This window comes from Arachis stenosperma, chromosome 5 (assembly GCF_014773155.1).
Source record: "Arachis stenosperma cultivar V10309 chromosome 5, arast.V10309.gnm1.PFL2, whole genome shotgun sequence".
Lineage (NCBI taxonomy): Eukaryota > Viridiplantae > Streptophyta > Magnoliopsida > Fabales > Fabaceae > Arachis > Arachis stenosperma.
Window position 1 is genome coordinate 70385155 of NC_080381.1, and position 18470 is coordinate 70403624.

Below are 18470 nucleotides of genomic sequence, written 5' to 3' on the forward strand. Positions count from 1 at the left end.
TGTTGTTTTCGGCTGCCATGTGTTCTTCTTCTTTGAAGAATTCGGTCAGGTCCTCTAAAGAGAGTTGTTTTGGCTTCTCTTAGCTTTCTCTTCAAGGTCCTTTCAGGTTCAGGGTAGCTTCAACAAGAATGCTTTGTCTTTGTTCCTGCTCTATGAAAGAGAAGAGAACAAGAAAATATGGAATCCTCTATGTCACAGATAGAGATTCCTTGAGGTGTCAGAGGAAAAGAAAAGTAGAAGACAGAAGTAAAAATTCGAACTTATCAAAGAAGATGGAGTTCGAATTTTGCATTAAGGGATAGTGTTAGTCCAAAAGTAGAAGGATGTGAGAAGAAGGGAAGTAATTTTCGAAAAATTAAGTAGAAGATTTTGAAAACATTTTGAAAAACACTAATTGATTTTCGAAACAAGGTGGGAAGAAGTAAAGTGATTTTTGAAAAAGATTAGAAATTAAAAGATTTGATTGAAACTATTTTAAAAAAATGTGATTAAAAAGATTTGATTGAAAAGTTATGGTTTTTAAAAAGATGTGATTGAAAAGATATGATTTGAAACAATTTAAAAGATATGATTTGAAAACAATTTTAAAAGATATGATTTTAAAAATTAATGACTTGCCTAACAAGAAAAGATATGATTCAAACATAAAACCTTCCTCACAGAAAAGGCAAAAATGTTCAATCAAATCATTAATTGTTAGTAAGTATCTTTGAAAAGGAAAGAAATTGATTTTGAAAACATTTGATTGAAAAGATATGATTTGAAAAGATTTGATTTTGAAAACTTTGAAAACTTGAAAAAAATTGGTTTGAAAACAAAATCTTCCCCCTAGCACCATCCTGGCGTTAAACGCCCAGAATGTGCACATTCTGGCGTTTAACGCCCAAACCTATACCTTTTTGGGGTTAAACGCCCAACCAGGCACCCTGGCTGGCGTTTAAACGCCAGTCTGTCTTCTTCACTGGGCATTTTCGAATGCTCAGCTTTTTCTGTGTGATTCCTCTGCAGTATGTTCTGAATCTTCAATTCTCTGTATTATTGACTTGAAGACACAAATTAAAATATTTTTGGATTTTTAATAATGAGGAACAATCAAAATGCAACTAAATAACAATGCATGCAAGACACCAAACTTAGCAGTTTGTATACTACTGACACTAACAAAATGAGAATGCATATGAGAAACAACAAAATACTCAAGTCAATAGAATTCAAAGATCAAAACAAGAAAATCATCAAGGACAACTTGAAGATTAATTAAGACACATACATGCATAAATGCAATAAGAATAGAAACATGCAATTGATACTAACTTAAGATGAGACTCTAGACTCAAACAAGACATACTTTTGGATTTTATGATTTTGTAATTTTTTTTTTGGCTTTTTTCGAAAATTAAGTGAAAAGGAAAATAAAGGTATCAAAGTTCTTAATGAGAATTCCAGGAATCATGCAATGTTAGTCTAAAGCTTTAGTCTAAAGGAATTAGACATGGCCGGCTAAGCTTCAGCAGGACATTGCATTCAAGAGCTAAATTGATGATGATCAATCAGCTTTGGTGATGATAAGAACATCACCTTGAAACACTAGAATTCATTCTTAAGAACTCTGAAGAAAAATAATGCCTAATCTAAGCAACAAGATGACCGTCAGTTGTCCATACACAAGAACAATCCCCGGCAACGGCGCCAAAAACTTGGTGCGCGAAATTGTGATCACTACAACTCGCACACTAACCAGCAAGTGCACTGGGTCGTCCAAGTAATACCTTACGCGAGTAAGGGTCGATCCCACGGAGATTGGTGGTATGAAGCAAGCTATGGCCATCTTGTAAATCTCAGTCAGGCAGACTCAAATGTATAATGGTGATGAACGAAAATAACATAAAAGATAAGGATAGTGATACTTATGTATATCATTGGTGTAAGAGCTTCAGACAAGTGTATGAAGATGCCTTCCCTTCCGTCTCTCTGCTTTCCTACTGCCTTCATCCAATCCTTCTTACTCCTTTCCATGGCAAGCTCGTGTAGGGTTTCACTGTTGTCAGCAGCTACCTCCCATCCGCGCAGTGAAAGCTAATGCACACACTCTGTCACAGTGCTGCCAATCACCGGTTTGGTTCCTTCCCCTACCGGAATAGAATAACTCTTTTGCGTCTGTCACTAACGCCCAGTAGGTTACAGGTTTGAAGCACGTCACAGTCATTCAATCATTGAATCCTACTCAGAATACCACAGACAAGGTTTAGACCTTCCGGATTCTCTTGAATGCCGCCATCAGGTCCTGCCTATACCACGAGGATTCCGAAGAATCCAAGAGATATTCACTAAGCCTCAGATGCTTGTAGAACAAGAATGGTTGTCAGTCACCTTGTTCATGGGTGAGAATGGTGATGGGCGTCAATCATCACCTTCATCAAGTTGAAGAACAAGTGATATCTTGGTAAAAGAACAAGCGGAATTGAATGAAAGAACAATAGTAATTGCATTAATACTCGAGGTACAGCAGAGCTCCACACCTTAATCTATGGTGTGTAGAAACTCCACCGTTGAAAATACATAAGAACAAGGTCTAGGCATGGCCGTGAGGCCAGCCTCCCAATGATCTAAGAACTAGATGTCCAAAGATGATCAAAGGATCAAAAACAATCCAAAGATGAAAATACAATAGTAAAAGGTCCTATATATAGAAAACTAGTAGCCTAAGGTGTACAAAGGTGAGTAAATGACATAAAAATCCACTTCCGGGCCCACTTGGTGTGTGCTTGGGCTGAGCAATGAAGTAATTTTCGTGTAGAGACTCTTCTTGGCGTTTAACTCCAGCTTTTATGCCAGTTTGGGCGTTTAACTCCCATTTAGGTGCCAGTTTGGGCGTTTAACGCTGGGAATTCTGAGGGTGACTTTGAACGCCGGTTTGGGCCATCAAATCTTGGACAAAGTATGGACTATTATATATTGCTGGAAAGCCCAGGATGTCTAATTTCCAACGCCGTTGAGAGCGCGGCAATTGGGCTTCTGTAGCTCCAGAAAATCCACTTCGAGTGCAGGGAGGTCAGAATCCAACAGCATCTGCAGTCCTTTTCAGTCTCTGGATCAGATTTTTGCTCAGAACCTTCAATTTCAGCCAGAAAATACCTGAAATCACAGAAAAACACACAAACTCATAGTAAAGTCCAGAAAAGTGAATTTTAATTAAAAACTAATAAAAATATAATAAAAACTCAACTAAAACTTATCAAAAACATACTAAAAACAATGCCAAAAAGCATACAAATTATCCGCTCATCATTTACGCGTCAATGGGTATATTGGTCGAAGGACGCGTACGCGCCAAGTGCGCGCACGCGTGCGTCGAGTTAGGCGAGAGGCATAATGTTGGCCCAAAAGTGGCACAACTCTCGGGTAAAAGTACCGGGGGTGCAGATTGTGCAATCGACGCGCGCGCAGTGTGCGTGCGCGTGCATTGCCAATTTAAGATCGTGTGTGCGTACGCGTCAAGTGCGCGCACGCGTGCATAGACTTGTGCCTTGGCCCAATGTTCGCACAGTGCAGGCCTAACTCTCGGGTTTTTGGCTGGAGGTGAAATTTTGCATCCACGCGTACGCGTACAGTGCGCATCCGCGTGGATGGTCGAAAAATGCTCAGGTGCGCGTACGTGTTATGTGCGCACACGCGTGGATGGTGTTCTATTTTTCAAAAAAAAAAAATTTTTTTTTAAGTTCTTGCACCAATCCAAGCCTTTCAAACCTCCAAACAGCTACCAAAACACCCTAGAACCTTATTCAACATACTATACTACTAACTAAACTCAATAAAACATAAAAACAAGAAATTAAACTAATTCTACCAATATTTACAAAAGATAAAAATGAAAATGAGAATCTACCTACAATGGCAACTCAATTCACTTATTAACAAAACTAAAAGAGTATGGAAATAGTTTACCATGGTGGGGTGTCTCCCACCTAGCACTTTTATTTATTGTCCATAAGTTGGACTTATGGGGAGCTTCTTATCAAGGTGGCTTGTGCTTGTACTCATCTTGGAACTCCCACCAATGCTTGGACTTCCAATAAGCTCTATTGTTCAAAATCAATATCTCCAAGCTATGATGGAGTTCTGCACACACCATGGGCTCCCAAATCTGATTCTTTTTGTGAGATCCGGGATCCCACACTTTGTTTTGGTACCCATCTTCAAATTGATCATCATGATTCCAATTGGGTGGCATGGCCTTAGAATTCTCAAAGAGGCTTCCAAACAACTTCCTAGACCCATGCAATTTGGTTCCACACCAACCATTGCTCTTGAATTTTGAGCGTGCAACCGTCATGAGCTTAGAATGATGTTTCCAACCACTACACAACTCTCTTATACTTTTAACTCCACAAAGAGCTCTAAGTTGACCATCATTTTCAATTAAACCATATTCAAGCGAGAAAGTAAAGCTTAGGGATAAGAATTTTACCCACTTGAATGTTGTGTTGGATGGTGACTTGGGGAGGGGGACCTCCCCACACTTAGACAATGCAAAGTCTACTTCTTTAGGCTCTTTTTTGGTTGTTTCCACCTCTTTGCAAGCTTCTTCAATTTCAACCTTTTCCCCTTTTTCACTTGGCTTGGTGTTGTCTTCAAGAACTTCATCTTGCCCAATGGGAGGTGAGTCAATTTTGGATAGGAATTCATTGATGAATGAATCCATCTCTTGATCAACCTCTTCATATTCTTCAATTTCAATATACACCATGCCAACTTTTTCCTCTTGGTAGCTCTCTTTTGATTCACTCTCTTTTTTGTTGCTCACCAAAGGTATGGGAGGTTGTGCACACTCTTCTATAATTTCAACTCCATGTCCAATGGGAGAGGATTCCATTGTAGAGAGAAATTCGTCCATGATTGAATCCATCTCTTGATAAGCCTCTTCCAAGTCTCCAACGATGATATGCCTTGGAGGTTGCGCACCCTCCTCAACATCAATATCAAGCTTCTTGGAAGAGTTCTCCATGATGCTACATTCCCATGGACTTTCAACATCTCCTAAATCTTCAACTACTTCTTCCTTTTCTTCAATGATCATAGGCTCCTCCAATTGTTCCAACACAAAATTCGACTCCTCCTTCTCCACCGGATTTCCCAATTTCTCCTTCATGCTTTGCTCTTCTTTTGACTTTTCACAAGTGGTCACGGAAGTATCTTGAGTATTCAAACATTGGTGGGCTAAAGTGTGCACCACCTTGGTCAAATTGGTCACAAACTCAAGTGTATCCCGCTTCATAGCTTCTTGTCCTTGGAGTAACAAAGTGAGATGATCGTCTATTGGGGTTTGGGGTGAGTAAGAAGGTTCATTATTTTGGAGAGAGTGTTCATAATAGGAAGGTGGTTCTTCTTTGTAAGGTTGTGGAGATTGTGTGTATTGAGGTGGTTCTTGGTAGTAATCTTGATAGGGTTGTGGTGGTTCTAAGGGTTCTTGCTCATAATGATCATGAGAATATGGTATGGGTGCTTGGTTATATGATGGATATGGATCATAGGGCGGTGTTTGGTAATGAAAGGCTTGTGAGAATGGTTGAGGTTCATGTTGAGGATGAGATTCATAGGCATATGATGGTGGTTGTTGAGTGTCACAAAAAGAGTCATCATAGCCGTTAAATTGACATGCATTAGGATGGAAATTATACCTATAAGTATCCGGAGGTTCTTGCCAATAGGAGTGATCAATTCCTTGAGGCTCCTCCATCTTTGTTGGTTCCATCCATAATGAGTGTCATCATTGAGGTGCACATTTCCCACAACAACATTAGAACCAAACTCATAGCCATAGGGAGAATTCATTATGGAAAGACAAAATAAAACTAACAAAATCTAGTAAACAAGCAAAAGACAAGCTATTTACAATATTCACATATGTACAATAACCAATAACATAACACCATTGCAAATCCCCGGCAACGGTGCCATTTTGATGATCGGATTTTTGACGGTTTAGAATTTCACGAATGAATTCTCGTTGCAAGTATAGTTCCTAAACCAAACAATAATCTTCTCATACAAAAAGTTTTTTGTCACTAAATCAAACCCCTAAATTTATAAACCGAAGTATTGAACCTCGGGTCGTTCTCCCTAGGATTTACAATAAAGTGTCTTGTTATTAGTTGTGAGTTATTTTGGGGTTTTGATAAGAAGCATGAAAGATAAATGGCAAGAAAGTAAACTAAGGCCTAAAAAGATCTTGGCAAGGGTTGGTGATCAAGGATCTCTATCCTAATCACTAACCACAATATGAGAATTGGCAAGGATTAATCTCATTAAATCATCCTCTAACTAGTAGTAAAGGAAAGTCAAATGAGCTATTTCAATCCTAGTCCATAAGTCCTAACTCTCCATTAATACAATTAGTGAGAACTAGAGTCAATGGATCCCAATCATCAATTACTTGGACATTAGTAACTCAAGAGTTCCTAAGTTACCTTTCCAAGCCAAGAACATAAAATTCTACTCTAAAATCCAACCAAGCATTTCATCAAACACTTGGAAGGCACAAAAGAAAAGCATAGTAAATTGACAACAAGAATGAAATCTAACAACAATCAAATGTAAAGAATTAACAACAACGATTAAAGGAAACAAGATCTACATGAATTACCTCTTATTGAATTGAAAGAAAATAGAAGGAACAATAGTAGATCTACAACAAAACATACGAACAACATAAAGGAAATTGCAACAAAAGAATAGAGGAAGATGAATGTAACAAAAAAGAATTGAAAGGTAGAAGTAGAAGAAAGCAAAGATTAAAACCTAAATCTAAGAACTAATCATAATCCTAATCCTAATCCTAGAGAGAAGTGAGAGCTTCTCTCTCTAGAAACTAACTCTAACTACTAAACTATGACTAATGATCAAAAGTCTGAAAAGTATGTTGATTCCCCCTTCAATCCTTGGCTTAAATAGCATCAGAAATGAGTTGGATTGGGCCCACAAGGCTTCTAAAATCGCTGGCCACGTGTTGCATTAAGTGGGTCACGTGCCACCATCGGCGTGTTCGCATACCGTACACGTGCGCGCCCCTATGCGCGATGCAACTGTGGCAAATCTTATATCGTTTCGAAGCCCCGGATGTTAGCTTTCTAACCCAACTAGAACCGCATCATTTGGACCTTTGTAGCTCAAGTTATGGTCATTTAAGTGCAAAGAGGCTGGCTTGATAGCTTTCCGGTTCTTTCATTTTTTCATGAGTTCTCCAACTTTACATGCTTTTTTTCCTTCATTCCTTTGATCCAATCTTTGCCTCCTAAATCTAAAATCACTTAATAAACAATCAAGGCATCTAATAGAATCAAGGTAAATTAAATTTAGCTATTTTGAGTCCTAAAAAGCATGTTTTCACTCTTAAGCACAATTAAAGGAGAATATACAAAACCATGCTATTTCATTGCATAAATGTGGGTAAAAGGTTATAAAATCCCCTAAATCAAGCATAAGATAAGCCCTACAAATGGGGTTTATCACACGCGTGGCTCACATGAGCGCGCGGAATGGAGAAAGTCGCAGCAACGCGTGCGCGTGCCTGACGTGTACGCGCTGATTGAAGTCTGCACGAATGACGCGCACACATAGACGACGCGTACGCATGACAAGGAAAATAGCTGAATGACGCACACGCATGATTGATGCGTACTTATGACCTGCGCGATCTGCAGAAATAACAGAAAATGCTGCGGACGATTTTGGGCCACATTTTGACCCAATTTTCGGCCCGGAAACACAGAATAAAGCCAGGGAACGTGCAGAGATTCGAGAGACATCAACACACATTCTCATTAGGATAGTTTTAGGATTTTAAGATATGAATCTAGAGAGGAGCTACTATTCCTCTAGGTTCTCTTTACATTCATAGTTTATTAGTTCTATGCTTTTTGCTTCGGATATTGAAGAGTCATCACCTCCGTTGGAGATACTATTCTAGTTTGTTTCCTTACTTGCTCTTTTATTTATTCCATATTCTTAATTCTTGTTCAAAGTGGTAGTTGGATTATTTTCATGGATTATTGATACAGAGGATTGCTTTTATTTTTGATTAATTTTCAGTCTCTATTTTATTTAATTTATTATGTCTTCTTCTTATATTTTTCTGAGTATTATATTCATGTTAATGCAGTAGATTCCCTACTTGATATGGGGGTTGATTAAAAGGAGACACTTGAGTTGGAAGGCTTAAGTGAAGATTAAACTGGAAGTTGTTGGCTAGTTCTGTATTTACTAACGCTAGACCTTCCCAGGGGAAATGACTAGGATTTGTGAATAAGAGTTAGCTCAATCACTTGACTTTTCTTTATTTAGTAAGGGTTAACTAAGTGAAAACAACAACCTTTTTGATACTACACCTAAGAGATCCCAACAAGGATAGAACTTCCAATTGATCATTCCCCCAGTCAAGGCCTTTTTATTTAGAATATTAATAATCATTCTTAGTTTTATTTCTTTAATTTACAACTATTTAATTGCTCATCATCCAAACTCAAACTCTCTTGAAAACCCCTAATTAATAAATTAGCATTCTCTCTGTAACTCGTTGGGAGACGACCTGGGACTCATACTCCCAGTATTTTATTTCTAAATTTCGTGACAACTCTTTAAATTGATACACGGAATCTTCATTGGTTAAGAGCTATACTTGCAACGCTATTTTCTCTATAAACTCTTGATTGGTGATTTTTCCGCCACGTCAATTTTTGGCGCCATTGCTGGGGAGTTGCAACAGTGTGCTAATTTATTGGTTGGATTTTTATTTTATTTGCACTTTTTTTTATTTTATTTTATTACCATGAGCTGTATGTTTCTTTCATTGAATGACGCGTTCCCTACCTGATCCGAGCCTACCCGCATTTGATCCTAAAATTGAAAGAACTATCTCACGTATAAGGCGGGCTCTGCATCGATTAGTCCTTTCTGAGGACGAATTTGAAACGTCATTTAAGGAAGAAACAGGCTCCCTTTCTACTAATTTGGTTGATTTGAACGCAGAGGACATGGCAGCTCCCAAGAGGATTACTCTTCAGGAGGCGGGAGCTCCGGACTTTACACTACTACCTTTCCAAGCGCGTCATCCAAATTTGGGTGCAGATATTGAACTGAAGATTGCAGTAATTAATGTTTTGCCGAAGTTTCACGGCCTACCTGCTCAAGAACCTCTCAAGCATCTCAGAGATTTTTAGACAGCCTGTTCTACTGTTAGGCGTAATGGTGCGACTGAAACTTCCATTCTACTAGCCGTTTTTCTGTTTTCTCTTGAGGGGAAGGCGAGAGAGTGGTACTACACTCAACCTGAAGCAGTTGTTACTAACTGGGATACCCTCAGGAGAGAATTCTTGGAGAAATACTTTCCAGCTGAAGTTACCAATAGACTGAGGAAAGAAATTTCAAGGATTATTCAAGACGAATCCGAGACTCTTTATGAATATTGGGAGCACTTCAATAATCTCCTAGATGCATGCTGATGACATGTCATCATATACCTATTTTTCTATGCTTTTTCGTACAAGAAATTGATGATTTGTGCTTAAATATTGAATGCTTTTATGCTTAAATGATATATTTTCTTGATCTTTTAATTTTATAAATCTTGTAGGAAATAAGAAGAAAAAGAAGCAAAGAAGCACAAAAAAGGAGAAAAAAAGAGCTTTGGGGTACACTTTGAAGTTGGAGCACACTTTGGAGCCTTAGGCCACGCTTTTAAAAGCGTGGCCCATGACCAAATCAAAGGAGGAAGCAACCAGCACGCACACTGCCCTGCTCTTGCCAAGGGCAGGGCAATATCGTGATGCAAAGTGAGGTTGGAAGCAAATTTTCGCTAAGTTAAAATCTGGGCGTTTACAGCATGACCATGCCTACTTCAAGGCTATAACTTGAGCTACAGACGTCCGATTGATGTGCTTCTAGTTGCGTTGGAAAGCTGACATTCAGAGCTTTCCAACGATATATAGCAATCCATATTTGGCGTACAATTGAGGCATGAGTGAAAGGCATCTTTAAGGGCCAAAAATAAGCGAAAATAAACCAAAGTGCTTTCACCAAGGTTCGAAGCTGGAGCCTCACTCCAAAGCAAAGTAGCGCTCATTTTTCTGCTCTGCCCTCTTGGAGAGCAGGGCAATGTCGTGTTCTTCTTGAAGAAAATCCAAGAAAAAATCAAACTCCAAGCGCCACCCATGGGTTTCGAACCAAGCACCTAAGGGGAGTGAAGAGCGCATCATGACACGGTCCAAGGAAGTGAGCGCGCAAGACACACATGCAAGGCAACATTGCCCTGCCCTCCCCAAGGGCAGGGCAGCATCCTGATGCTTCCAAGCCTTGGCACGCAAATTGGATACCCACACAAAGTTTCCCTGCTCTGTCCTCCACAAGAGCAGGGCAGCCTCCTGGGAGCTACTTCCTCATGGGCTGAAATTGGATTAAAAATCCAATTAAATTCATTTCTTCACCAAATCAAAAGCCCATCCAAATTCCAAAATCCAATAATAGAAAGTGTATAAATAGGAGATAGTTTGATGTAATGAGGACCTTTTTCTTCACTTTTGATTTTTGACCCTTCTTTTGATTTTTGAATTCTCACTATTTGAAATTTCATTTTCTCTGAGAGCTTGGAACTGAGATTTTAGAGAATTGAGAAGGAGAATTGATCTCTCTTCTTCCTTGTTCTTGATTGAGCATTTTTACTTTTTGTTCCGAGGGTTACCTGAAACGCGCAGCTCGGTCGTCTTAGGGAGGCCCGAGATGGGGGGATTGATGACCCGAGCTTGGTATGCCGAGTGGTTGGTGGTGGTACCTGCAATGACACTCCGATGCTTAAGTTAGCATGGGTCCAAGCAGATATTGAGTAGAATTAGAGTGTGTGTTATACCTGGGTGCTCCAGTGTATTTATAGTAGTTGGCCGTGATCTTCCCTGGATAAGATATTCTTATCTTATCTTATCCTTTTGGGAGTTTTATCTTTATCTTTGTGGAACCGCCTTTCCTAGGCCTTTTCGGCCTTTAGGTCTTGGGCTTCGTTCCTTTTGGGCTTCTTTAGCTTTATTGTCCGAGGTCCGACCTCAGGCATGGGCCTGGGGATGAGGTCGGACCTTCTATGAACTTTGCCGAGTTTGGGGAGCTCGGTCAGGGTATGAACAGTGCCCCTGCCCGAGTTCGTCCTTGAGAGGTCGAGCTCGGGCATAGTAGTTCTTTTCAAAATTCAAAAATGGCCGTTTCTGCATTTATTGCATTTTACCGTTTCTCCTCGATTTCCGTTCGGGCTTTGTGAAGGCATTATTTATTTGCCCCTTTCCTCCTTTTCTTCGTTTATTCTGTTCCTTTCTGTTTTTTCTAAGTTTTCGCCATCTTCTTCTTCGAGCACCGCTCCTTCTTTCACTTTGTTCTTCTTCCTCAAATCTTTCTGTGCGTTTTTCCGGGGTTTCCTCTGCGCCGCCGTTTCGTTCCCCTTGCTGTCGGAGCTCGCCGTTTTCTTTCTTTCTAGGTTTGTTCGTCTCTTTCTTTTGTACTCATATGCTTCTGTTCTTTTGTTTCTTTTTCTCTATGCCTGGGTTGCCCCGAAAGAGGCGCCGCCATTGCTGTTTGCTTGTATATGGGGGGGGCTCTTTTCTCTGGTATTTTGTTGCTGCATTTTCTTCTATAAAGATCTTTGTTTCTTGTTTTTGCTGAATGGGTTTTCGCTGTCTGCTTTTATGTGATTGTTGCTTGCTGTTGTATTCTTCTTTGTAGGCAAGAATTTTATGTCTCGAAAGGTTTTTCAAGCAATGTCGACCAAGATTCCAAGTGGTCTTGGCTGGGTAGATCCTGGTCCTCTAAGAGTCCCTTCTGTTGTAGATTCTGAGTATTTAGCTAGGTTCCGTAGGGAGTGTAGCATTTGTGAGAATAGAGAGTCTGAGCGGGATTATGAGCTAGTAGCCCCGGAGTCCGAGGAGAGAGTGTGCTTCCCGCCTTTAGAAAGTTCCGAGAAGCTTTTCTTTTATGCTTACGATTGTTTTTTCTCTAAGCTGGGTGTCCGACTTCCCTTTACTGACCTGGAATCCGAGGTGCTGTGGTCTTGTAATCTTGCCCCTACGCAACTCCATCCCAATTCTTAGGCGTTTTTAAAGCTGTTCCAACTTTTGTGTCAGTTTTTAGGCTTCTCCCCCTCTGTTTCTCTTTTTTCCTATCTGTTTGTGTTGACGAAACCGGGGTCGGGTGGAGGGAAGGTGTCTTGGGTCTCTTTTAGGGCTAACCAGGGAAAGAAGTTTTGTACTTTGTACGATGAGTCCTTTCATGATTTTAAGAACTATTATTTCAAGGTCCGGGCTGCTGGGGACGTCCGACCTTTCTTTCTAGATGAGAGTGGGGAGCCTTCTTTTCCTCTTTGTTGGCAAGAGAATGTAGTGTCGGTTAAGTATACCTTTGAGAGTCTAGATGAGGTGGAGCAGGCTTTTGTGGGTGTGTTGAGCAGTTTATGGGGTCGGGCACCTCACTTGGACACGAAGAAAATGTTGGGAGATCCAAGCCTTCTCCGTTCCGAGTTAGGTAGTTCCCGACCTCTCCGAGCTTCATCCTTTTAGTATTTTGCCTGTTTTGGTGGAATTCCTGTTTGTGATAATCCCTTTCTTTTTGTTTCTGCAGAGATGTCTTCTCAGGCGGATTCCATGAAGTTTCTTCGTCGGTCGAAGAAGTCTGCGGCTGCTCGGAATATCGAGGCTGAGGCTTCTGCCCGATCTTCTCCGCAGAAGGCTACTGTGGGTGTTCAGACTCGGTCGAAGACCATTCCAACTCCTCAGTTCCGAGCTATAACTCAAGATCCTCCGACCTCTGGGCCCGGTCACCTTTCCCCGCCTTCGACCTCGGGTCCTCCCCCCAAGAAACAGAAGACCTCTCAGGAGCTTGCGGGTTTTAATGACAAGGATTTTGATGCCCTTGGTTGGATTGAACAGCATATTCTTCCTCAGACTTTATTTCTACTGATGATGTGTCTATGGAGCATCATTTTCAGTATATGGCGCGGAGCTGTGTCCGGATGGCCAGTCTTCATGCCGCTATTGCCCAGGAGTTCAAGAAATCCCCCATTGGTGCGACCAGCTCCCGACTTGAGAAGGCTCAGTCTGATCTTGATAAGATTAGTCAACTGAAGGCTGCCAGGATTACTGAGCTGGAGATCTCTTTGGAGGAAGAGAAAACTAGGGCTACCGCGGCTGTGGCGGCGGCGAAGACATCTGAGGAGATGGCGAAGGTGGCGACGGAGAACTATACCAAGCTGTATGCCGAGCTTGTGGAGACGAAGGAGAAGTTGCAATCGGCTCGGGATGATTTTTACGAGCTGGAAGATAATGTGGCCAAGGGTATGGATGCTATGTTGTGAATTTGAGGGATCAGATCCGGGTTCTTGCTCCCGACCTGGATCTGAGCTTATTCAGTACGAATAACATTGTTGTGGAGGGAAAGATTGTTCCTGCCCCTGCCGAGGATGAGGTTCCGGTGTCCGACCCCAAGGCTCCGGCGTCCGACCTCAAGGTTCCGGTTGCGGATCCGACTTCAACTTTGGCCGGGGATGGTTCTGGCGTGGAGGTTTTAAACCGGGATGACGGTGTCGTTGATGCAGTCCCAGTTTCCATTTTTCCTCCGCAGCCTTCTGTTGATGTGGAGACCGGAAAGGTCCTTGATCCTCTGTGATCTTTTGTTTTTGGCCTTTTACCCGGCCTGTGGGTTCTTTTTGCTTTTTGGATGTTTTTCGTGAACGCTTTGGACACCTTTCTGCTATTTAGCTACTTGTAGTAACTTTTTTAGCTTATTATGCGGTGTTTTTGCGCTTTTGACTTTTTGTTCCGCTTTTTATGCTTTGTAGTTGTTTTTTGGATAGCAACTTTTTAGCTAGCGTTTTGCAACCTTTGTTTTAGCCTTGTTCGCGTTTTTGGCTTTTGTTTCCGCTTTTATGCTTTTTAGTTGCTTTTTGGATAACAACTTTTTAGCTAGCGTTTTGAAACCTTTGTTTTGAGGCTTCTTCCTTGGATCCGGGCTTTTCTTCGGACCTCGGGCCTTTGAGTACCTCCTTTTGTTAGGTCCGACCTTTTCGTTGGTCGGCCCTTTAAGTTATTCTTGTAATCTCTTTTTATTTGGCTTTTTTTTTTTTTGAGCCTTTTCATAGTTACTTTATAACTTCTCACATTAATTTGAACCTCGTCGCTTTTATCTTTGCCGACCTTGTATGGTCTCTTGACAAATGATTTTTTGCGTTTTGTCGAGCATAAATTAATGCGCCTTGGTGGGGTACTTTCTAGGATTTGTTTCGTCATGAGGAAGGAGAAAAGAAAATAGAAAAATTCGATTAGTATTAAAAAGAAAGAATATTTACAAAGTGTTTACCCTTGACTAGGTCGGGTGTTTTATTTTAACCGGATGTCTCATTAAAAAACCCTTGTAGGGAAAAAGAGTACACCTCGGGTTAAATTTTTCTAGCTGTAGTACCGTCTTAGATTACAGGCGTGCCAGGCCCTGGGCAGCTCGTTGCCTTCTAGGTCGGATACTTTGTAATAGCCTGTTCCTAAGACTTCTGTTACCTTGTAGGGCCCTTTCCAATTTGCGGCTAGCTTTCCTTCTCCCGACTTTTGTGTTCCGATGTCATTTCGGATTAGAATTAGGTCGTGGATGGAGAAGCTTCGCTTTATAACTTTCTGATTGTATCTGAGGGCCGTTCGTCGTTTTAAGGCTTCTTCTCGAATCCGGGCTCTTTCTCGGACCTCGGGGAGGAGGTCGAGTTCTTCCCTTTGTGCCTGCGGGTTATCTTTTTCATTGTAGAAGATGATTCTGGGTGACCCTTCATCTATTTCGATGGGAATCATTGCCTCCATCCCATAAGCTAGTCGGAACGGTGATTCTCCCGTTGTAGAGTGGGGTTGTCCGATATGCCCATAGTACCTGGGGGAGCTCCTCGGCCCACGCCCCTTTGGTCTCTTGGAGTCTTCGTTTTAACCCGGCCAAGATGACTTTATTTGCAGCCTCTGCTTGCCCATTGGCTTGTGGGTGCTCCACTGATGTGAATTGCTGTTTGATTTTTAGTTCGGCCACCAATTTCTGAAAACTTGTGTCCGTGAATTGTGTTCCATTGTCTGTTGTGATGGAGTAGGGGACTCCTAACCTTGTGACAATGTTTTTGTATAGGAATTTGCGGCTTTTCTGAGCCGTAATGGTGGCTAAGGGTTCAGCTTCGATCCACTTTGTGAAGTAGTCGACCCCTATTATGAGGTATTTGACTTGCCCCGGTCCTTGTGGGAACGGGCCGAGTAAATCGAGTCCCCATTTTGCGAAGGGCCATGGCGCAGTGATGCTGATAAGGTCTTCGGGTGGTGCTTTGTGAAAATTGGCGTGTTTTTGGCAGGGGGGGCATATTTTCACAAACTCTGTTGCGTCTCTTTGCAAGGTCGGCCAGTAGAACCCGGCCCTGACTACTTTTTTGGATAGTGCCCGAGCTCCGAGATGGTTCCCGCACATGCCTTCGTGGACTTCTTCGAGGACGCCTTTTGTTTCTGAGGTCGGAACGCACCTAAGGAGGGGATTTGAGAATCCTCTTCTGTATAATATGTCGTGAATTAGTGTATAATTCTGGGCGTCCTTTGTAAGCCTTTTAGCTTCTTTTCTTTCGGCGGGGAGAGTTCCTGACCTCAGGTAGTTGAGTATGGGGGTCATCCATCCTTGCTGTTGGTTGGATATATTTAGTATTTCTTCCTCTCTTGGCACGGAGGGAGATTGTAAGGTTTCTTGGAGAAGACTTCTGTTGTTGCCTCCGGGCTTGGTGCTAGCAAGCTTTGAGAGGGCGTCTGCCCGGGCATTTTGTTCCCGAGGTATGTGCTGGATTTGTATTTCTGGGAAGTGGCGTAATTGTGCCTGTGTTTGGTCCAGGTATTTTTTCATAGTTGGGTCTTTGGCCTGGTAACTTCCATTTACTTGTGATGTGATGACCTGGGAGTCGCTGAAGATCGCGATTCTCTGGGCTCCGACCTCTTTGGCTAGCTTCAGACCAGCTAGTAGGGCCTCGTATTCAGCTTGGTTGTTTGAAGCCTGGAACTCGAATTTTAGGGATAGTTCTATCCGCGTTCCTTGGTCGCTTTCGAGTATGACCCGGCTCCGCTTCCCGTTTGTTTGAGGACCCGTCGACATATAGGTTCCATGAGAGTGGGGTTCCAGGGGTCTCAGTGTATTCTGCGATGAAGTCGGCTAGATATTGAGATTTTATGGCAGTCCGGGCTTCATAGTGGAGGTCGAACTCGGACAGTTCCACCGCCCATTGTAGTATTCGTCCTGCCAGGTCTGTTTTTTGCAGGATGTGTCTCATGGGTTGGTCTGTCCGGACTTTGATGGTGTGGGCTTGAAAGTAGGGACGGAGCCTCCGGGCTGTGAGCACTAGGGCGTAGGCGAATCTTTCTATCTTTTGATAGTTTAATTCGGCCCCTTGTAGTGCCTTGCTTACGAAGTATATGGGGTGTTGTCCTTGATCATTTTCTCGTATTAGCGCTGAAGCGACTGCCCGATGTCCGACCGAGAGGTATAGTACGAGCTCTTCCCCTTTTAAAGGTCGGGTTAGGATTGGTGGCCGCCCGAGGAATTCCTTGAATTCTTGAAAGGCTTTTTCGCACTCCGGGGTCCACGAGAAGGGTTTCCCTTTCTTTAGGAGTGAGTAGAGAGGTAGTGATTTTATCGCTGATCCTGCCAAGAATCTTGATAGGGCGGCCAGTCTTCCATTCAGTTGTTGTACTTCTTTGACACATGTCGGGCTCTTCATATTGAGTATTGCTTGGCATTTGTCCGGGTTTGCTTCGATGCCCCTTTGAGTCAGCATGAAGCCTAAGAACTTTCCGGCTTCTGCGGCGAAGGTGCACTTCGTCGGGTTAAGTCTCATGTTGTGTTTTCTGAGGGTGCCGAAGACACTGGCGAGGTCGGTCAGCAAGTTTCTGTCTTCCTGTGTCTTTACCAGCATGTCGTCGACGTACACCTCCAGTTGTAGTCCGATGTGCTCTGAGAACACTTTGTTCATTAGCCTCTGGTAGGTTGCCCCTGCGTTCTTCAGCCCGAAGGGCATTACTACGTAGCAGTAGTTTGCCCTTGGGGTTATGAACGAGGTCTTTTCTTGGTCAGGTCCGTACATCGGGATTTGGTTGTATCCTGAGTATGCGTCCATGAAGGAGAGATATCTATAGCCTGAGGCTGCATCTACTAAGGCGTCGATGTTTGGTAGTGGATATGGATCTTTGGGGCAGGCTTTGTTGAGATCCGTGTAGTCGACGCACATTCTCCATTTTCCATTGGGCTTTTTACCAGGACCACGTTTGCGAGCCATAGGGGGTATTTTACTTCCCTAATGAACCCTGCATCTAGTAGTGCTTGTACTTGTTCCTCTATTGCTTGCATGCGTTCGGGCCTGAGCTTTCTGCGTCTTTGTTGGACAGGTCGGGATCCCGGGTACACTGATAGCTTATGGCACATCAGGTCGGGGCTTATGCCTGGCATGTCGGAGGCTCTCCAGGCGAAGAGGTCGGAATTCTCCCTTAAGAGGGTTATGAGTTCCTCTTTTAAGCCCGCTTCGAGGTTTGCCCCTATGTTTGTCATTTTTTCAGGTGTGCTCCCAATCTGGACTTTTTCGGTTTCTCCCTCTGGTTGTGGTCGAAGATCTTCTCGGGCTTGGACTCGTCCGAGTTCTATCGTGTTGATCTCTTTCCCTTTTAGGCTTAGGCTTTCGTTGTAGCATCGTCGTGCTAGTTTTTGGTCGCCCTTTAGGGTAGCGATTCCTTTTGTGGTGGGGAACTTCATACAGAGGTGTGGGGTCGAGACTATAGCTGCCAGTCTGTTTAAGGTTGGTCGCCAATGAGGGCATTGTATGCTGAAGTGACGTCGACTATAATGTAGTCGATGCTTAATGTTTTAGATTGCTCGCCTTTTCCAAAGGTAGTGTGTAGCGAGACGTATCCTAAGGGATGGATTGGGGTGTCCCCTAGCCCAAATAGGTCGGTGGGATAGGCTTTTAGCTCTTTTTCTTCAAGTCCGAGTTTGTCGAAAGCCGCTTTGAACAGGATATCTGCTGAGCTTCCCTGGTCAATCAGGGTTCGATGTAAGTTGGCGTTTGCTAGAATAATGGTGATTACCATTGGATCGTCGTGCCCGGGTATTATCCCTTGAGCATCTTCTCGGGTAAATGAGATAATAGGTAGCTCGGGCAGGGGACTGTCTTCTCGGATGTGGTAGACTTCTTTAAGGTGCCTTTTTCGCGAGGATTTGGATGTTCCTCCGCCTGCGAAACCTCCGTTTATCATGTGTACGTGTCTTTCAGGGGTTCGTGGGGTTCGTTCTGCCCGATCTTCGTTATCTCCCCTCCTTCTCTTCTTGGTCTCTTCTCCTTTCTCTGCTATGTATCTGTCGAGTTTTCCTTCTCTGGCTAGTTTTTCTATAACATTTTTTAGGTCGTG